Genomic DNA, 9,785 nt, shown 5'->3' on the forward strand with positions numbered 1-9,785 from the left:
CCCTCTCCCCCAAACACCTGTCCGGAGCCCCCGAAGGCTTGGATTACCCCTCCCCGGCCCTTGTTTCTCCCGAGAAGCGTCGCCTCCCGAGCAAGATGGATTGGACGGGCGGGGCCGGGGGTGGGATTTGTCCCGCTGCTTTGCTGCGGAGGCTACAGCTGCTGGAAAGGCCGTTCCGGACGCGGCCACCTCTGTGGGTCCGGCTGGAGAGGCCCGGCGTTGGCGCATCTGGGAGCCGACATCCGCAAGCCACTGGCTGGAATGCCCTCGCCTCCGCCGCGCTGTGAGCCCCTGCGAGAAGGTTAGCGGTCTCTGGACGTTCTTCCTCGTACCCAGCCCTTCACTGTCCTTGTCAAGATTTATTTCTTTTGCCCACTCGCTCCCACCCACCCTGATCAGAGCTGGGAATGGTGTCTCAACAAAATCAGACAGGTATTTAGCATTGGTAATAACCAAGCATCGCTAACTGTAATTAGCAACAAGGCAGCGTTTTCCCCAAAGGGCTGCGCCTTCTGATATCTATTTTGTATCATGAATATCCGGTCGATGTGGAAAGAAGTCCCTTCTCTTTAGAGTGTCTGCGTGGCCAGGGAGCTGGGCCCAGACTGTACGCATTTCTCATCCACCCTTGCCTTCAGGGCCCAGCACAGCAGAATCCCAAAGGCCTCCTCCAACCACGCAGGCTCCAACTGAGTGTTTGGAGACGGCGGGGACTCCAGCCCCCACTGGTGTGTAGTGGGCGGCGCCAGGTGGAGGAGTTAGGTGGGCGAGGCCCAAAGGTCTGGTTGTCCGCAGAAGAATCGAACTGAAAGGGAACTTCAAGAGATCACTCTGTATTTTCTTGGGTCTGACTAAGATTTCCCTTATTGCAGCACAAAGACCCATTTCCCCTGACCATTCTTTTTTCTAGGCTAAAGCAGCTTTCTTATTTTGGTCCAGGAGTTCAGTTCTCAGCGCTTACTTCCTTGAAATTCATTTTAGAGCTCCTATCTCTGAGAGTTTATGAAAATAAGAAAACCACCATATAGTAGTGCTTGTGCAGCAGAAACTATGCTAAGTGCTTTACAAATATTATTAAATTAAATTCTCACGGCAATCTTTGAGGTGTTATCTCTGTTTTAAGATGAGAAAACTGAGGCTCAGGGAGGTTAAGCAACTTGAAGGCTATGCAACTCGGATTTTAATCCTGTGTTATCTGAGCCCAGGGCCCTTCTTGACCACTTATGCTAATAATTAACATTTGTACCATACTCAGGGCAGATCTAGGTTTTGTGGGGCCTGAAGCTTGTCCAGTTTGGAGCCCTCTTTAAGGAAAAGGATAAAGAATTAAGAGTACAAAATTAGATTCAGAGCCTGGGAAGGGACTCAGGATGAACTTGTGCTTATGAATCCTTTCACCTGCAGACTCTCATATTCTCCCGACCTCATTTGACTCCTCATTGGACTTAAGGAGGAACCTGGATGTCCAAGGTCACGCAGCTCATGGGAGGTAGAGCTAGGACTGGAGGCCACTGGCCACAGCTGTGTCTTTAAGAGACAAACTCCAGATGTTGGTCAGAAAGCCAGACATACCTAAACAAAAGCAGCTGTGATAGCAGCGTTCTCTGCGGTGTTTGGGGAGAGGACACTCATCCCTGTCTGCCCTTGGAGCAGCACTTGTTCCCAAGCTTTGATTCTCAGAGCTGCCCAGCCTCTCTCCATGATCTGCTTTGTGGCCCAGAGCCTCCAGGGGTTAGGACATGTGGGGCCAAGTAACAGGAAGCTGACCAGGATGGAAGTTGAACAGTTACCTTGCTCTCCTTCCAACTGGCTGCTGGGTCCTCCACCTCATTCTTAGAGAAGGGGGAAACAGCTAGGACCAGGAGCCTAGGGGCCAGGGTGGACACTCAGTGTGGACAGGGGTCCCACCTGAAACAGCTTTGAGAGTTCTGTGATGACAGATGGGCTCCATGCCAGGTGTTATCTCTTTGGCCATCCCAAACAGGAATGACCAGCATGTCCGATCCCAGGGCTGGGAGCAGGAAAGGGATGAGGGATGGTTTTTCCACTCTGGGGGAGTGTCCAGAGGGAATGTGGGAGCGGGAGCAGGGGTGCCTGGTAGGGGGAGGGCCCAAGCTAAGGAATGTGGGGGAGTGTCAGACAGATCTGGGGGAGATGGAATGGGAATGGAGGGATGAAGGGACTGGAAGGGTCTCTGGGCTGGAGAGATGCCGAAAGAGAAATCCCCAGTTCATGCCAAAGGTCCAAAATCCTCTGATGTAAGTGACATTACCATCCACAGCCTCATCTCATCCCTCAGTTGACCTTATCATGCCAACCCTTCCCTGTAGAGAAGGGACCCACCTAGAAATGTAAACACGGAGAATAACATGTGTAATGAGGAGTCTGAGCCCATTATTTGATGTTTGACTGCTGACACCTTTTAAGCCGTCCCCTCTCCCTCTTCCCCTTGTGCCTCCCACCTGGACAAGCTCATAAGAAAGCCTGGGTGCTGTGCTGCCTCCCTTGGTGTCCATGGGAGATTCGAACTATGCAAGCCCCTTTCCTCACAAATGCTCACCTGGCCTCACTCCCTCACCACAGTAAAAACCCAGGCCAATCTCCTTTCCTCACTCTCTCAAGCCATTTTGGACCTGAAGCCAGCCCTGCTCCTCCAGAGACCTCAATTATGTAAATAATAAACCTTTTCATTCCCTCTTAGTGTGCATGTGGCATCATCAGTCTTGACATTGAACCAAATCTTGGATGGGGTCCATCTGCCTCTGTGGGCAAACATGACAACATACAAACTGTGGGTTCTGCTGTAGAGTCAGGGAGACTTCCTGGAGGAGGAATATCTGGACAAGTGAGAAGGAAAGGATTATTAGCAAGAGGGAGCCTCAAGAGAGGAACGCAGAAGAGTTGGGGCCTAACTTGGGGTGCAGTTTTCCCAGCTGTAACATGACAACGTCATATTCTGTAAAGGCACCTTCCATTTATTCAGTGCCTAGTGTGTTCATACCAGCCTTCCTCTGCTGCTGCCCCCGCACACACACAACACTCCCCCACCTCCCCATCTCCCTCTCCCAGAGCCGACCACTTGCTCACTCACTTCTCACAGGAAGGTCAGCGCAGAGATGGAGAGATATGGATGGAGTGGAACTGTGGTTCCACGAGGGCTGGATTCAGGCTGTCTTCTGCCCTCTCACCTTGCGCAAGTTCCTTTCCTCCTCCAGGCCTCAGTTTCCCCATCTGTGAAACGAAAGGGCTGGAAGGAATCCCTTATTATTCCTCACCTGGCATCCCTTGTGTCCCAAGGCTCCTAGTATTTGTTGAACTAAATGGACCAGATCTCAGGTATGGAACTAAGACTCAGGTCTCTATCTCCGACTTGAATTGAAAATGCAAATTGCTGGGGAGGGAGGGAGGAGCAGTGAAGCATGAATGGGTTTATCAGATTTCCTTTCTCCTGTGCCCCAGATGTGGGGGCAGGACGGCATCCAGGCCAGGCAACTTCTCCGGCTCAGAATCTGTCAGTTTCAAGCATTCCTTGACAACCTGCTATGTACTGGCACAGAGCTGAGAACCCTCAGGGGTTCAAAGATGAACGAGAGCATCTTCAGGAGGCCAGGGTTTCATCCTGGCCTCATGTTCTGAAAGCTCTCAAATTTAAACAGGCTAAACCCACATTGCATTATGTTTCAGGGCTGCTGATTATGGAACAATGGGGGTGTTAGAAAGAACATTTTGGCAACAGCATGAAGTTGGCATTGCCAAGATGAACTGGGCTGGGGAGCAGGAAGGGGCTGCTGTAATAATTTAGGCAATGGGTGAAGTGGGCTGAGCAGGGACAGTGGCAGAGAGAGGGAGGGAGAGAGTGAATGAGAAGGACCCAGGGCGCTGATTTGACTTGGACTTCAGGTACATGTGTGGTGGGGTATGCAGTGGGTGGGGGAGGGAAGGAGCAGAGGGGTTCCAGGGATAAATGGGCAGTGACCCCCACAGGGGCCTGGCAAGCAGGCTGCAGACATCAGGAAACTTCCCTGCTGGCCAACCCCTTTGTCTTTCTAGTTCCTTCAACCCTCTCCATGGTCCCCTTGCTGCCCACCACGACCTGGCCTTGCTGCACAAGCCCTGCCCTCCTGGCTGGGAGATTAGGACTCTATAGCATTCTCTACCTCATGCCAAGGTGGCCTCTTCAAGTTTGGGAGGCCACGGGGGCCCACTTGGTAGCCCCAGCTGAGCTGAGTCACCAGCCCCCTAGGGCCTTGCCATTTCTTGGGGAGATGCCTTCTTACTGGCAGGATTCTTCTTGGCCAGGTGGGAAATCTGGACAGGTGGGGGGCTTCATCTACCTCCTCCACACACTCCTACTAACTTCCTAGAGATACTGCTAAGGGTGGAGGGCCATGTGTGGTTGTCCATGGAGCACTCCTATATACGTGTTGATTGGAACATGTATCTGTGCCCATGGTCCCTTGCACATTCATACCTGTTTGCCTATGTGACTATGTGTCTCTGAATGTTTTATGAACATTTGAATTCAGAAGGGAAGCTTACGTTTATTGAGCACCTACTGTGTGTCCCGCCCTTTATGTATGTTATCTTCTAATAACCTTATGAGGTGGAGATGTCTCCCACTTTACAGCTGAAAATACTGAGATGCCCAAGGTGCAAGAGGTGTGAATATCTCCACCAGGCACCCCGCTTCCCCCATCCCCCAGTCATCTTGGCTGCCTTCTGTTCTTCCAGGACACACACAGCTTAGAAGTCACATCCTTGAGATCAGTCACCTGTCTGCTCTCCCTGGAGTAGGGATTCTGCCCTTGGGTTGTCTTGGTCCCTTCTACCTCCCCAGCCTGGCTTCAGCCCCCTCATCTCACTGAAACCTTATCCACTTGGGAACCAGCCTCCTCTGAGGGGCACGCCCGGTAGTAGTCTTTGGTTCTTTGCCCCTGACCTCTCTGGGGTGGCAGCCGTGACCTTGTTGACTGCCCTCTGCGCCTTCTCTTGGCCCTCCTCCCTCACTATCTCTGCCCAGCACCCTCACCCCCTTGCGAGATTCACCAGCCCACCCTGGGCTGCTGTTCACGCTCATCCCTCTGCCTCCCCAGGTCACCCTTTGTGCATAACCATTCTCCTGCATGCTTATGACCCCCACCCAAGCACCTCCAGGCTCCAGCCTTGATGTTCAACTCTTGCCAGTCACCTCCAGCTGGCCACCCACAGGCTTCCCAGATTCTGAGCGTCCAGAACTGGCTCAGCACCTCCGCCTTGTCCCCACAGCCTGCTCCCCTGTAACAGCCTCTGTCGCGGTGCCTTGCCCCCGGCAGGATTCCACAGACACGCCAGGGCTGGTCCGTGCCACTTGATTTTTGCACAGGCTGATCCCTCTGCCTGGAATGCCCTACACCCCCTTGTTCACTTGGAAAATATCCACTTGTTCTTTGAATCTTTCATGAGTTTTCACTTTCTTCCCTCACCCCTGCCCCCTGCACCCCTGTGTACACACACACACACACACACACACACACACACACACACAGATGTAATCACTCTTGCATCTTCCAGGCCTTGCACTGACTTGTAGGCTGGGCTCATAGTATGATTATAGACTGATAGGGCTGTGACCTTGGACAAGTCCCTTCACCTCTTAGTCTCAGTTTCCTCACTGTAAATTGGACACAGATACCAGACTCCCAGGTTTGTTGAAAAACAGCAGAACTGGGACCCAGAAGTCGCTCACTAAGTACTAGTTGTGCTCACTGTCAATTACACCTGTATTTCCAGCACCCATGACAGTCCCTCACACACAGTAGGTCTTCAACCACTGCATGTCTGGCTGAATTCAGTTGGCCACATACTGTTTATGGCCCTAAAAAAGTGAACCTGGTAGAGGTGGGTGAGAGGCCAGCTCTGTCTCATAAATATCCTCTTGCTCCCCTCCCCTCCCCTCCCCTCCCCTCCCCTCCCCCACTGCAGGATCCTGTTGGGACAAACGTCTTGGCTCAGTGGGTTGAAAAGGAAAGTCAGAATTCTGAGGCATGAATTGCTGTGCCCACTGACTCACTTCCTCCTCCCCGCCTGCTCCGGACGGGCCAGGGCCCTGAGTAACACAGGTTGTAGCCTCCTCCCAGCTCTCGCCCCTCATCCCAGCACCGCCCCGTCCCCAACCAGCCCCTCACTTGGGACCTCACCCCTGAGTGGCCAGCAGCGGCAAGAAGGGCAGTGGGGTGAGTTACCGCTAATTTGAAATCTGCTTGCACGTTTCAGCGAGCTAAAGAGTAGATTAAAAGGCAGACTGAGGGGGGAAGGTGCAAGCCTGCTCTCAGGACCCAGAGTCTGATGTGCAAGGCAGGGCACCCTTCTGGACTCTGATCTGGGAGACAGCAGAAGTTCCTCCTCCTCATGGCCCTCTCCTTTCCTGCCAGGATCACAGAAATTCTCACCACTGGGCAACCTTCTTGTGGCTTAAGGCCTGTTTCCTGAAGGTTGCTATTAAAAGGCAGGGAGCCCTACCTGGCAGGGATGGGGCAGGATGTTACAGCATCGCACACAGAAACCAGGGCCCTGGGGTATAAATGACTCAGGCAGCCATGAAGGTGGGGTGGGGGGTGGGGGGCAGGGAGGAAATGGTGCTGGGGGAAGAGCTGGGACAAAGAATGATTTAGTGGGGAGTGGGCGGGGCAGGCAGGGGTTCCAGACAGGCCCTGGCACTGCCCCCTTCGCTTAACTGTTAGCATGATGAGGGCAATGATGGAGATTTCACTTTCCTGTAAAACGATCCCCGAGGGGCTTGGCCTTTTCCCTCTGGGAGATTGTCCTGGGCATCAGGGACTCATCTGAGGTAAAGAGTCAGATGGGGCTTGGAGGATGTCAAGGTCACTCCCTAAGTGGCTGGACTGCTCTGGGTCACGCCCCTGACAGGTGTAGCCCTGAGGTAGGGTGAGAGCACAGTCCGCCATGGCTGCTGAGAAGGGAACTTACGAGTGGAGTGTGGAGAGGTGGGGGGCACTGAGATGCAGTAGGTAGGACAGTGGGCAGCAATCACAAGTACAGCTGGCTGTAAGGGACACGCTCAGGAATGCACTAGAGCCTGGAGTTTGGGCATCAGCTTGCTGGCCTTGGAACTGAAGAGAAATGAGGGGTTCTTGCCTTGGAGTAAGCTGACAGCCTTTGTGGATTCAAAAGCTTCCTCTGGTTGGGAGTCAGGGAGACCCATCTGGGGGCTGATGTGGGGATAGAAGTGAGAAGGGGTGAGGGGCTGCCTTACTGTAGAGATGTAGGTGGACTGTCGAGATATTTGGATGAGGAGTGTGGGCAGGAGTTGGTGGCGATGGGATGCAGGGCACACGGGAGAAGTCAGCAGTAAAGACAGCCAGCGAGTCTGGGGGACCTCTAGGGCCTCCTAGGTGGAGGTGCAGGTCTGGCTGGCAATCTGTCCGAGGCCCCAGGGCAGGGCTAGAGATAGACATGGAGGCCAGAGTCCAGGAGGGACCCCAAGGTTTGTACCCCAAACCTAGGCCTTCCCCCAAGAGCACCAGCCTGAGCTCCGCTGTTGATCAGGCCATGCCAGCCTGGTTCTGTGTGGTCAGCCGGGCCCACAACAAACTCACTGAAGATAACCCCTGGGGTCCCAACCCCCGTAGGCCTCTCACCACCTGCACCCTGGGCTCCAGCCCCTCAGCTATGCCCTTCCTTCCTTTTGGCCCCCTGTTGTTCTAGCTCTCTTGGTGACCCCATTTGTAACCCCAGAAGCCCCACCTCATTCATTCCATGCCCACCCTCCTCCCTGCACCCACAGACACCCTGAGAAGACCTCAGAGTACTGCACACCCACCCTCGCCGCCAGTGGGCAGACATGGTTTGGGGCCTGGCCTCACCTTAGGGAACAGGGGCCCCCACCCCAATGCCATTAGCCGCTAACCCACCTCTCGTCAGCTCTGAGCCTCAGTTTATTTCCAAAGAGGTGATGATCATGCCCAACTCTAGGGACTGTTGGGAGGCTAACAGATCATACACGGGGAGCGCCTGGCATCGGGCTACCCACCATACCTTTCCCTTCTCTCCCCCTAGACCATTGGCACCTGGCCCCAGGAGGCCCTCCTCCTCTCCTCTGATCTGACTCCACTGAAAACACTACCTTGGATGCCTTGCAGAACCAAACCTGAAGCCCAGGTCCTCAGCCGGGGGCTTGAGGTCTTCCATGACCGTCCTGCTCACCTTCTGCCCTTGCCCTCCGCACTCCCGTCCTCCCCACACAGCCCCAGCTGCCAGGCAGATCTTCATCCCCCACATGCCTGCTCGCCCCCTTCTTGAGGCCTTTGCCTGCAAGCAGCGCTCCTACTTCTTCCTGCCCATGAACAGCCCCTCTTCCTTCAAGGCCAGCTGAAACCCATCGTCTTCCCAGGCTCCCTGGATCTCAGTGGATGCTTTCTGCTCCAGCATAACCCTGTTTCTCCCTCTGATAGAGCATGTGTCACATTTGGCCAGATGTCACTTATTCACTTGAGCAAAGTTGCTTAAGTTCTTTGTGCCTCAGTTTCTATATCTGTAAAATTGAGTTTAAAATTGCACCCTAAGCATAGAGTCGTTGTGGAGAGTAAAAGAATTTGCACAATGTCTATCACATAGTAATAGCTCAATAAATGTTATTTTTTATTGCGATGGGTGTGGGGGTGGCAGTGGCTATCTCTCCCCCTATAGCTCAATACTCCAGGAAAAGTAAGCTCAGACCCCCTTTCTCTCCACCCTGCCGTTAGCTCCTACCACAGTGCTCTGCTTGGAGTCGAGGTCAATGATGTGCATTGAATTGAACTGGTCCATTGAAAAACTCATGAAGTTCCCTGTGGGTCCCCTTCAGCCCCATTCCCTATGAGACATGGACACGTCCATGTGAGAGAAATGGACACTTGAGAGCTCGTGGAGATATCAGCACCTGGAGAACCCCATCATAGCACCTCCATCACACAGGAGCCCAGTTGGCCTTCCCCAGGGCTCAGAGTGGGACCCCAACACAGGGATGGGGAGACAGGGGAAAGAGGGCATCCTGGAAGACTTCCTGGAGGAGGAAAGTGGGAAGAGCTAGGCTGAGAAAAGAGATAACATTTTGTATTGGGAGTCTCATTGTGCCTGGCCCCTTATGTATATTATGTTTTTTATTCTTCATGACAAACCTGTGAGGTCAGTCCCATTGTCCCCTTTTCCAGAAGAGGAAACAAAGACTCAGACTGGCAAAGTGACAGGCCCAAGGTCATGCAGCTGGTGGAGGGAGCAAGATTCTCATCCATGTCTGTTGGGCTTTGAGGGACTGCCCATCCAAGAGACAGCTGAAATTGAGGAGGGTGGGAGAATTCCAGTCCCAGGCCAGCTGCCCACTCAGCCAGGGAGGTTATGGGTGGGGCGGAAACAACCACCGGAAGTCAGGGGCACGCGGCAAACAAGGGTGCCAGGAAAAGAACTGGACCTGGGGCCCTTCCTCCCGGCCAGCTCTGTGCCCCTGACTGCCTGCCATCTCCCATTCTCAGCGCTTCCTCCAAGGGAACAGGGAAAGCTGGGTCGGAACCCAGGGGATGGCCCTTGAAACCCGGGAGGAGCCCTGCCAGGCCTAAGCCCCATTGTCCCCGGGGAGAGAGACAGGGCAGGGTCCCAGGGGTCTTGTTCTGTTTGTCTCAGATGGGGCTCAGACTGGGGCCTGGCACAGGCAAGGAACTCAGTAAATGTGTATTGAATGGAGACACAGCAGGCATGGCATCAAAACTACCGGCAGGAGGTGGAGACCTCATCCTGATTATGGTTTCTGCCCC

At 53.8% G+C, this 9,785-nt stretch overlaps 1 long non-coding RNA gene across 1 annotated transcript; it reads left to right on the forward strand.

Moving 5' to 3' along the window:
* The first annotated feature begins 141 nt into the window (after positions 1-141).
* Positions 142-9,553, forward strand: LOC309618266. The gene is made up of 3 exons (XR_014238390.1): positions 142-301; positions 5,962-6,212; positions 8,056-9,553. It is a non-coding gene; the product is annotated as an uncharacterized lncRNA (long non-coding RNA).
* Positions 9,554-9,785: the final 232 nt, after the last annotated feature.

Source organism: Balaenoptera borealis (genome assembly GCF_965194805.1).
Source record: "Balaenoptera borealis genome assembly, chromosome: 20".
Lineage (NCBI taxonomy): Eukaryota > Metazoa > Chordata > Mammalia > Artiodactyla > Balaenopteridae > Balaenoptera > Balaenoptera borealis.